The sequence below is a fragment of the Zeugodacus cucurbitae genome, chromosome 2, assembly GCF_028554725.1.
Source record: "Zeugodacus cucurbitae isolate PBARC_wt_2022May chromosome 2, idZeuCucr1.2, whole genome shotgun sequence".
Classification (NCBI taxonomy): domain Eukaryota; kingdom Metazoa; phylum Arthropoda; class Insecta; order Diptera; family Tephritidae; genus Zeugodacus; species Zeugodacus cucurbitae.
Window position 1 is genome coordinate 4,232,156 of NC_071667.1, and position 12,583 is coordinate 4,244,738.

Below are 12,583 nucleotides of genomic sequence, written 5' to 3' on the forward strand. Positions count from 1 at the left end.
CTCGTTTTACGCTCTTCGCTTGTGCGTGTTAGTGACAATCGGTGTGTGTACGTATACGATCACTTACGCTCTTTTAGCACCTGATAAGACTTTGCCCATGCCTGGATATGATCAATGGAAGAAATAATGCTACGACAAAAGGAGGTACGACTATTGATGCGGTATTCGCGAGAAATATAGATAAAATAGATGTAAGACATTTCATATCATATTTTAGTTATCGTAATCCAATTGTATATATTATAGATATCAATCCGTCAGAACCAAGAAATGATAGTTGATTTGGACTTTGCTAAGCATAACGACTTGCTTTGCCATTTTCATTTTCCATTTTCCAACATACATATACACCAATCCGAAATTTGTCTGTATGGCCGCATCGACAAGTCACCGCGCTTCGCTAAGCTCTTTGAATAATTAAACAAATTTTCCAAATCATTACATTAAGCAAATTAACTTTTGCCGTAATTTTCGGTAAATATTCAATGTGCGCTGTCATATTTGGCTGGCAACTTTTCATTGCACACACCAATGCACGTTGCTTGCGTATGTGTGTGTGTGTTTAGCTTCATACACACTCCCTCCATGGATGTATTTCGCTCACTCGAAATAACAGTTAACTCGACAATAACAATTTTCATATAACGCAGATAGAGACGAAAGTAAATCGCGCAAAGCCAACAACTCATTTTGAGATTACAACAACCATTCCAGCCACAATAAAAGAAAATTTCGAAATAAACAAAATACGACTAACTGCAAAATACGATGGCACAACGAAGTCTCTGCTTAGTTCGTCAATGCGCCAATTGTCTGTCGCATGCGAAAACGTAAACACTGTCTGCAATGAGCGCTGCTGTAGTGGTGGATTTTGGCCACCTGCCATGATTACGTGTTTTCTTTTTGTTGTTGCTGTGTACTCGTATGTCTGCGACAGCTACCGCTGTTTTCCAGCACACACACTGTTGGCCTCATTCCGACTAAGCAGCTAAGGTTAATGCTCGTCGCTGACTTTGAAAGCGGTGAGTGTGTGTGTCTGTGAGTAAGGGTACCGCTGTTAACGGCGTCAGGCAAACAAACAGCGTCATTGACACGCTTCGCTTCCTCTCTCGCCGGCGCTAATGGCAGACGAACAGCGATGAAGATGCGTCAAAGCGGAATGAAAAGTTTTTAATTATGACATTATCGACTGTTGATAATCAGTGTTTGCATACGTATCCTTGACGTTTGAGAAATATGCAAATAAAGTGAAGAGCAGCTATTGGTTTGATTGCAAAGAAACAAAAATAGAGCAGCACGTGAAGGAGCACTTATTTTTGTTATATGCGCGAATGAGAAAACAGGTCCCAATGAATTGCTTTGATGTACAGTTTTTCATAAAAGGCGGTAGATATTGAGAAATCGCGACTAAGGCAAAATATTTATTTAAAACAATATTAAAATTTATTTGCCTACAGTGTTTACTTATGCTTGATGCATCAACAACTTAATTAAGTATTAAAATTTGCACTTTCAATACGATTTTGTTTCCAAAAACTCTAAATATAAAATATTTTTAAGTTTCTTATGGAATATTAATGGCCGCAGGTATCATTTCCTCTACGCAATACTTAATTTATAACATTTTTTAATGTCGAAATAAACCTAATTTTAGAAGTAATTCTTCTAAGCAATAGAATTTTTCAAATAAATTAGAATAAATACACTATTCTTTAGAAAATTGTACATTTCAATTAAAAATAATTCTCCTTCATTAATATCGCTTTATTCGGATGGTTATTTGAGTCAATACCACAAAGAACTATTTATTATATGGTTATTTGAGTCAATACCACAAACAGCTATTTATTATATAAAATTCTTCAAGCTAAACTATTGAAATGCGTTCAATATACAAAACGTATGAAGTTTTATATGCGAATATTCAGACATATACATACAAGCATACACACACATAAATATTTTTTTTTTCAGAAATATAGTAGGTAAGACTTTTTCACTAGCAATCACTCAAAGTGAAGTAGATCTTCAGTTGCCACTAACAAGTCCTTGAAATTTTACGATAAGACAATGAGAAACGACCTCAAGTGCAGACAAGTAAAAACTCTCACAAGACGTGCTTAAGAACTGCAGCTGCGCAGATATACACAAAAAAAAAATGGAAACATACATCTGTACTATACACCTTATTCATGTGCGATTTTTCATACGTTTCCATCACTTATAAAATCTCAACTGCCTGCTCGTCTGCGTCTGCCAACGAGCAACAAAAAATGTGCGAACAGCGATAAAATGCACCGAAATTGTTATGCAAAGTTACAAAAGTATGAAAAGAAAGCCGCAAATACCTTGGTTTAAATTTTTTGAGGAGACCAGCGCAGGAAGGTAAAGCAGAGCCAACTTAACACTGATAAAGCTGCTTCACTGCATAGCGGCACACACAGACAAAAGCCCGAAAACAAATGGCCGAAATGGAAGGAGGGGAAAAATAAAAGAAAGAACGCCAAGCATTAAAGAAACGCAACAAAAATTCAAAAGACTTAAAAGCATTTGTGGGCATCAATAAAGACAAGAAAGGCAAACAACATTGTAGGCACGTTCATTGGTGTGGCAGACATGGTGGCAGCGTTTCAATGAAGCTGCCCGCTCGTACGATTTATAGGCAGGCACAGTGGCAGTGCGCTTTGGTTGTGTGTGTGCTCCAGCAAGTTGTGGTCGAAGAATTCCAAGGCAAACGGCAGCCTTTTAAATTTTAAAGGTATAAGCGGTGAAAGCTTCTCGGTTTACCTTCAATGATGGTGCATTTAGTATAGCTCGGGGAAATAAGTAAAGGTTTCTATATGCCTACATGTGAGAGTGTCGTGCATATGCATGAAGGAAGACATTCAACAATGAATGTAGAAGCGGTAGAATAATTTGTGGCAGTTGTGTGACCTCAGTAGGGCAACAAGCATGATTCTTCATTAATTTCATTTAAGTAAAAGTCTTAGATGTTTTTTTCCAGAAATTTGCAGAAAAACAGTTTCTAGCAATAGACGCATAATCTAATTTTTACAAAAAACAATTTCAGACGCTTCAGACTGCATTATTTGCGGGCGTATAAATATTCAAGCAATTTCCATAGAAATCATTCTTCAGATGCACATATAAATAAACTAGCTTGCTGAGCATAATCACTTAAGTTGAGTGACTACGATTTACGATTTAAATTGCTTTATTGTTGCTTTCGGTGTGAAAAAGTTAGCTGAAGATTGTTTGCGCCGCCGGACAAGGTAATCAAGGTAAGTGATGAGCAAATGATTAGGGTCGTATATATCATTACTGTGGCCTTGGCCAGCCAGAAAAGAACAACAAATAAGAAAATAAAAGCAAAAAGTAAAAAAGTCAAGACGAAAGACGAAAGACGAAAGCTCAGCTAACGAGTGAAAGTATACAAGAGTACTCAGCATATTTGCATATTCCGAGTATAAGAAAGTATGTGGCGAATTTGTTTTGTTCGAGGCATTTTGTTGATGAATAAACGACTTTGCAAATGTGTTGCACTAATATTATAAGGGTCTTAGCAATTTTCTTCTCATTTTTCTTTTCCTTCTACATTTTATGGAATTTCATAGCATTTCTTTTTTCATAGACTGTCAGACAGATGGTCGACTTACAAAGAATTGGCTGTTCATATATGTTTATATTTTCCTTCAATTTTCTTTTTTATGCCGGCGTATATATGTATGTAGGTATATATAAAGGTTTTGTTAAAAACATATTTTTACATTTTGCGTTGCTCAAGTTGCTCTCATTCTTTGTTATTTTCTTGCTACTGCATTCTAATACGAAATGCAAAGTTTCCGAGCACAAGAAAATCCGCCATTAAAAGTGCATCAGCTGGTAAATTAGCCGAAAGTAGCGGAAAAGTTTTCGAATTTAAAGTGGATTTGACTTTCACGTTCGTTTCTTGCTGGCGTTGAAAATCTCTATTATATTCTTGGGTTTCGCACTATAATTTTGTTAACCTTATTCTGATAGAAGCTTTTACAGAGAAAGCAAAAATGAATTTAAAGAAAAAATAGCAAATGATTTGATTATAAACAAGTAGGAATTACAGTTAGAATGAGTAATTGTAATAAATCTGGTTAAAATTCAGATTAAAAGTAGTGATATTGCTCATACGCAACGTTGTACCTCTAAAATTATTGTCTATATTTATAAATTATTGAATATATTGAATTAAATTCCTGCAATAGAACGTATAAGCGAGTACAAAAGTAGTTAGTGAGCCAAAACTGTGATAGCATATTATTCTGGTTGCCCGCTGATCGATGGCTATGGAACAATAGTGGCTTGAGAAAAATTAACTATTTCTGCCGACATGTGCATATTTCCATTTGAAATAATAATAGATTCTCATACATGCATAATTTTCGCCTGAAAATAAACTATTAGGAGCCAGTTACCACCAATGTGGCATAGTCACGACAAAAAAGTTAAACAACAAATGTATATAAATAACAAAACACACCCTCACCCTTATATGTACGGACAGTATATTGAGTCAAATAATGTACACCTAAACGCAATCAAAGTAAAAGTTTATCGCTTCATTGGCGTTTTGTTTTTGCATGCCGTAACAGTGTTGTTGTTGGGCCAAAACCAAACGTTTAACTACAAAACTAAGCAATAAACATAGCACCTCAGCATTATACTAAAGCACTCACTTTGCAACACATGAACATATAAGAATATTCATATGCGAGCGTACACTAAGAGCCTGAAGAGTAGCCACAAATGTACATATGTATGTACACACAGAATTCGGATAATGAAATGAAGCCACATACCAACACATAATGGCATAACTACCTCAGTGTGTGGTCATGAAATGTTTATAGCTTTTGCGGGTGTCCTTTTTCTCTTGTTATTCTCCTTTAGATAACATGACTGGCACATACTTTGCAGCAAATATGCATGTAGTTATATAAGCGTTGGCAGATCCCATGGTCAAAACAATACTCCATGAAATGATATCTAAATAACTGAAACATACTCACATTTGCAGATATGTACATATAGAAATGTGTGCTGCCGTATTTTTAGCTCTAATGTCTTTGCACATTCCGTTATGTCTATCTAGGCATGTCATGTTGGCTTGCATGCATGTGCATGTGACTGAGTGAAAATGAAAGTAATGCGGTTGGTGTCTTTATTATTGTCTACACTATTACAGCAAATGGCAAGGCGAAAGGAATTTAATGTAATTGTGTACCTGAAATTACTCATACGCCATGGCGTTCCGAGCACAACTATGTGTGCTTACATTTGTGCGACGTGACTAAGACATTACTTTTATGAACACTTTGTGAATAAAACAAATTAAGTAGAAGTATTTTCAAACAAACTTCGAGAGCTAAACCAGTGGGTGGCTTACAGAGTTCTATTAAAGCCTTTTGGGCATCACCTCTGTTCAGTTTGCTGGAATATATAATAACATAAATGAAATGTATATTTCAAAACAGTATTTGATTATAAAAATACTCGAACTATAAGTTATGAAGACAATTATAGTTAGCGGTACGTATCAATACTAGAAAGCACTTAATTTGAATAGCACTTTTCGATCGTTTTTAAGAAAGTTTTTTCTAAGAGCAGTCGCACCTTGGCAGGTAGAACGAAAATGTGTCGCACCAAATCTATCAATCATTCAAAGGCGGCTTAAAATTTTCGAGACAATCCATTTGTCGTATAACATTCAGCGGACATTCCACATATGGAAGGAGAAGCACAATCAAGCCTGTCATGGCATAAAATGTATGTACATATATTACAGACTTACCCAAAAGGGCATGCACATTTACATAGCTTGGCTTGCGGTTGTAATTTAAAATTATTGCCACTACGTGTGAGCTCGCTTGGCATGCACTTGTGTGCGTTAATGAGTGTAATAAATTTGCGTAGAGCACATAAATTTCAAATATGCCTAAAGTATGTGAGTGAAAATAATGGAGAAAAGGTGTGTGTGTGTGCTTAATAAACCAGAAATTATGATTGTTATGAAAGCTCAGGAGACAGAAAATATAGCTTAAGCAACTTACACTTTTCCTTTTTAACGAATGAACTCGTTTTTGGGTATGTAGAGCTATAAGCAAACCATTTTTGAAAAAAAAATATGTATATACAGTGGATCTTCCTCGCTTACTGCATGTAAGATTAACAGATCTCCATAACTCGAACTCTTGAAGAGGCAATAGAGAGCAACTTTCATTTCCTTCCATAAATCGAACTTTTTGGTCAGGACATAGTACAAAATTTAAACTTTTACTATCGAGGCAGAATTTTAACAGAGTCCCTCTATATTGTACGGAGGCAAACAAAAAATATATATTACACGTATGGATTGCATAAATCATCTAACAACGGCATGGAATATAGACGTCAAGAGCCAATAATAGTAAACTGCAACAAACAAAATTACAGAATACATGTTTTAAGGCATGTGCATAAAACTTTATGCGAAGTCAATAAATAAAACAGTTAATAAATCTATATTTTGCAGCCTTTTGAAAATTGATATGTTTTAATGAAAATTCTATAACTCGAAGTCTCTCTAACTCGAAGTTTTTTTGTGGAATAAGGTGATTCGAGTTTGAGAAGTTCCACTGTACACTCAGTCCTCAAAATCGCGTAAAAATGGTTAGTTTTCCAATATTAACTGACGAATTGGTTCCTAATATAAAAAATATCGCGTATAACAAAATATACGCGCAAAAAATATTCAAAGACAATACAATAAGTTTCAAATTTCAGACTTATGATTTATTCATGCATAACAAAATAAAAAATACAAAACAAAAACCATATATAAAAGAGACGAAAATAGAAAATAGGTAGATTTATTGAAAAAAACCGCATTTAGGAAACCATTCTTGGAATATATTTCCAGTTACCTAGGCTTTTTTTATTGGCCATCTAGTGAACACGTTAATGTTTTAAATCTGAGCCCTTTAGTGCTCGCGGCCTGACACTTTTGTTTACTAACAGCGGTTTAATCATGCGGCCACCAGAAGCATTGCTACATAATAAAAACGTTACACGGTCTTTTGCAGCTTTGTAGCCACCAAAAGATTTTGGGTTGGTTTTGGTAACCTGTTCCAAAATAGGCCGGTTTCGTCCGCAAAAAAATTGGTCTGGCGTGTAACCACCTTCTTGAAAAATTTTTAATAACTTTGGTGGATAGTCCTGCGCCGCTTTACTATCAACTGAAGCAATTTCATCCTCAGTTTTTAAATTATGAAAATTATGTCTTTCAATAAACTTCGAAAACCATCCACCACTATCTGAAAATTCGTTTTTGTTTTCTTGGTTCGATGTTAATCGATTAAAAATACATAGAGCTTTTCGTTTTATTCTTGTAGTATCAACTGGGATTCGTTTCTGGTTGAAATCCTCAATTCAAATTGTTAATAGGTTTTCCATTTCTTCAATAAAAAAATTTCTTGAGAATGAAGTTTTCTTCGCATTTACATTTTTGTCGGAAACTACAGATTTTCTAATTACATTTTCATTTTTTTTATTGTCCGCACTGTAGATTCACTGAGTCCAAGCCTCTTCCCCACATTTGTAGGGCCAGCTCCCTGCTCTAGATAGTCCAAAACTTATAGTTTTGTTTCTAAAGAAATGCCTTTGCGTTCTTTAATTTTTCCGGAATTAGCTTCCATTGTAAAGCTAGCAAAAATTGAAATTCCTTATGAATTTTTTTAATTATTTTTATTATAAAATTATAGATATATTTTAAAGTCTTACCCAAACAACTGCACCGGCCGCTAACTAAATACATTACAACTAGATTTGCAATAATTGATACACATAGAGTAAATTTTTTTTGCTGGGACTTCCTCGTATTATATTCAAAAATTATTACGCGTAAAAATATGTAAACAAGCAAAAAATGAAAAAAAGCAATCGCGTTAAAGTGAAAAATTCGCGTAAATAAAGGAATTTTCGCTGCAAAAATAACCGCGTTAAAGTGAAATAGCGTAAAAAGAGATCGCGTAAAAAAAGGAGTGAGTGTATATGTATATTTAATAGATAAGGAGATGTAAATTATTATGTACATATAGCTTTCGAATAAAAATGCTATTTGTATAATATGTATATACTACGATATATATCGATTAAATTTTATTGCGCGAATTAATTCCAATATTTTTTCATTTGTTGAATTGACTTGTTGTTTTGTTAATCAATCATTGCTAAATGTAGCCTACTTTCTGGCGCCAAACTTAAAAATATGAAAAACAAATTAAATATTAAAATAAAAGGGCTAAAACTATTAATAAAGAGGCATATTATACGCTTAATGGATTACATCACATTAAAGGTTCGAAACTTTTCAAACTCCCGATGTGTGAAATGCTGGCAATTAGTTCGAGATTTAAACACACATTCCAGTCATATGCACACATTTATATGAGTACGAAAATATACCATTCAAACGATTAAAACTTTCACTGCGAATGTATTAACTGCATAATTACTGAAACAGTTAATATTTATTTCCATTTATATGCAGAACTGTGTTAAGAGCAAATTAAATAAATTAATCAAATCAAAACGCTGCCATAAATGAAGACAAGTGCTAGAGAACATATTATAAAAACTAAAATATTCAAGAGCATACACGCACTCACATGAAATGTGCTGTAAAATGCAAAATAGTTTGTGTATAAAGTACGTTTTGGCAATTACTACATTACGAAGGCAATTTTAAATATGCATGTAGCATAAATACAGTTATGTTTCCTTTTGAATGGTTTAACAGATGTATTAAGGTTTTCCTTGTTCATACATTTTGCATTTTCAAGCCGTAACGTAATAATTAATAATTGAATTTCAAAGCTGTGTATTTGTAAACAATTTATTGTTAGGTGTCAACGGAAATATAAGCCTCTTATCTACTTTTGTAAATTTGAGTTTTTATCTTGAAAATGAGGTGAGATCTTTACACCTATTCTCTATTGCCATCAGCAATGTGTTTATATTCAATAAATATCGAGTGTTTGTAAAATGAATAACGAATATTAGTAGACTGATGAGAATTGCAGTGCGCTAAATGCTTTTGATGTATTTATTGCAGACACTTAAGTGGAAATTGTTTGAATTTGAATTTGTAAATCATGTATATTTGGCAAAACACCAGCTGCGTCTGATATTAGAAAAATATAAATATGTTAAAAAAAACTTGAATTTGTTAAAGTATGAAAGCATACCCAACACCAGCGATATTACTTTTATTATCAATTGAACGTTACAAGCATGTAAGATGACAGGTACAGCTTAGACCTATTTATTATATTTTAAAAAATATCTGCACTTCTTCTAGCTGCACTTCTGCCATACTGATCGTTTATAACGTTGGTGCTTTATGTTATTATTAACATTTAAGCACACCTTCTTCAAAGTCTACTTGAACTTGCCAACAATTGTTTGCAAAAATGTTTGTATGCAATATCACCTGATTTTTTGTAAGCTTACTGCTGCATTTATTGATGTGTCAGTTCGCCATTTATCAGCAAGCAGTTTTTATGCTTATAACTTGAAAATGTATTGGCAATTTTCATTTCCGGCCAGCACAGCAAATGTGCTGATTTTATTTTCCGCTCGACGCATTTATATTTTAGTATTTTTTTTTCTACTATCATATAAATTCAAATAAACTCTAATTTTTTAGTTTATTTTGCAAATACAGTATTTTTATACTCTCGCAACAAAAGTTGCTAAGAGAGTATTATAGTTTTGTTCACATAACGGTGGTTTGTAACACCTAAAACTAGACGAGTTAGATATAGAGTCATATATACCAAAGTGATCAGGGTGACGAGTAGATTTGAAATCCGGATGTCTGTCCGCCTGTGCAAGCTGTAAAACTTGAGTAAAAATTAGAGATCTTGACAAAACTTGGCACAAATAATCCTTGGGACCGTGAGAGGGTTGCACACTATGACGAAAACCAAAAACACATAAAGTGTCATAACTAATCCATAAATTAAGTTATAAAAGTAAAATTTTGAATAAAGAATCGCAAGGGGCATATTTTTGTGTAATTTCTTTGGGGAAGTGGTCGTAGCCCCGCCCACAAATCTGTTATTTCTATTTAACTCGCAAACCAATAAAGCTATATAAACCAAACCTTCTGCAGTCGGTTCTCTTACGTACCCCACCACACACCATGAAAATAGTTGAAATCAGATAATAACCACGCCCACCTCCCATACAAAGGTTAGGTTGAAAATGACTAAAAGTGGGTTAACTCACTAACGAAAAACGTCAGAAACATTAAATTTTACAGAAGAAATAGCAGAAGGAAGCTGCACTCAGATTTTTTTACAAAATGGAAAATGGGAGTGGCATCGCTCACTTATGGGTCAAAAACCATATCTCAGGAATTACTCGACAGATTTCAATGAAATTCGGTATATAATATTTTCTTGACACCCTGATAACACGGATATCGGTTCACAACCACGACTACTTTCTTTATAACTCAATTTTGAATTCCATCTTATTACTTCACATAAGGAACCAATGAAGATAGCGGAATAAAACTTTACACAAATAGTGCATATCATCTCTGGCTTCACTTGTGAAAAAATTGTCGAAACGGGCTATAACTTTTCAAGGCCCCAGATATCGAACATGTTGAGCTTAGCGGCTAAGAATAAAATTTAACCGAAAAAATGGGTAAATCTCTCAGATAATTTGATGTAATCCAGAGGAAATTGTTTGCTTCTAATAGTGTGTCTCTGTTCCAAAAATTACTAAAATCGGGTCATAACATCTCCATATACGCAATTATAAGTTTTTCAAAAAAACCGGTGGGCTTTATTCCGCATATATGTATTGGTTAATATGTGAGATATCTTTGGAAAATTGAGTGAGCGTATAGTCTTGGATATAGTGTACTTTGGTGGTTAAAATGAATGAAATCGGTTCAGAAATTACCTTAGTCTATATACTATATATGATGATTTTCGTTTTTCTATTGGACTTTATGCCAATTATATGGGTCAAATTGCGTGTTATCTTAATAAAAATATAGCAATAAATTGCGAGAGTATATAATGTTCGGTTGCACCCGAACTTAGCCCTTCCTTACTTGTTTGTTTATAAAATTCTTGTATTTGTAGTATAATAAAATACAAATATGCCCGCAAATATTTCAAATGTAAATTTATTTTTATTTTTGTTATTGCTGCATTTACATTTCGCTCGCAGTTACATTGTGCTGCACACTTTGTTTGCACACTCACACACACACATACATATAGAAACATTTGGATGGTGTTTTCAATTAAGTGCCAGCATTCGTTTGGTTATTTTGTCGGTCTGTTTGTGATGTATTGGCATCTAAAATTAAAATCTCCATTCGAATGGTGTTGCTCAAGCAACGATGTGTATGTTCATGAGTGAGAGAGAGGCAGGGAGAATGTGCAAGGGAGAGGCGGTGAGTGAGACAGAGGCAGTGCGATATTTAATTTATATATTTTGTGCTTTTTTACTGTAAAAGCCATTTAGTGTTTTCAATTATTTCATATGTCAGCAGTAGTTTTACTTTTTGATTTTTTTTTGTGCTGATACTTTTTGTAAGCTTTTCAACTCTATATTTACATATTAATGTTGACTATTGTCGTTTGTGTAAATATGTTTAGATTTCGTTTCCGCATCAATTCTTTATTACATATTACACCTAGAAACGAATTTGATATTTGGCAATAATATTTTATAACTGTGCGATAAAAGTGCAAATGAACGCTTCTGAATATATACATCTGTAAATTTGTAGCTTTTTTCAAAAGCATTTACTGAATTTACCCATAATTTTTGCTTTATACTATCATTTCTTTATAATGTAACTGTTCCCAGCAGTGTAAATAAAAAGGAAGTCATAAAAGACAACAACAAAATCTGCATTAATATATGTGCATTAACTGAATTAACATATTGTGTGCCGGGCAAAGATTTCGCTCACTCAGTTGAATATTTAAATTAGCCAGCAAAAGCGGATTAACATTTAAAACATTATTTAATACTCATTTGAAAGGTTTAACCAACGACAAATAAAACATAATTAAATAGCTACATTATATGCGGGCAAAGAGGGCAAAATTCAGCGTTAAATTTACGGCGCTTATGTATTTGTGGCACAGCGTGGGCAAACTGACACATGTTCAAGGATGGATTATATACTCGTATACATACAAATGCGTTGGAATGGAAATGTGTAAATGTTATATATTAATAATCTTTTCGTTTTGAGCCCATAGCGCACAACTAATTTTTATATTTTGATTTTTTTTGTGGCAAAAGATTATTGTTAACCTGATCGATGATAATTTTGGTGCAGAATATTCGGAGTAAACCTTTTTGGGGTGTATTTATTTTGAACTCTCACATCTCTGGGGCAACATATACGAGTTCTATATTATTATTAGTATGCGCTCTTCATTTCATTCAAGAATTTAGTTTATTAACCAAGCACTATAAGTCCATTATGCTACCATTATACCAGCTGTAGCTTATGTGGCACAAATGTTTG

General features: G+C 33.7%; 1 protein-coding gene across 18 annotated transcripts in view; it reads right to left on the bottom strand.

Annotated features, from left to right (window-relative positions):
• Positions 1-12,583, bottom strand: part of LOC105208449 (low-density lipoprotein receptor) — a 301,388-nt gene that overhangs the window by 73,499 nt on the left and 215,306 nt on the right. The window lies entirely within an intron of this gene.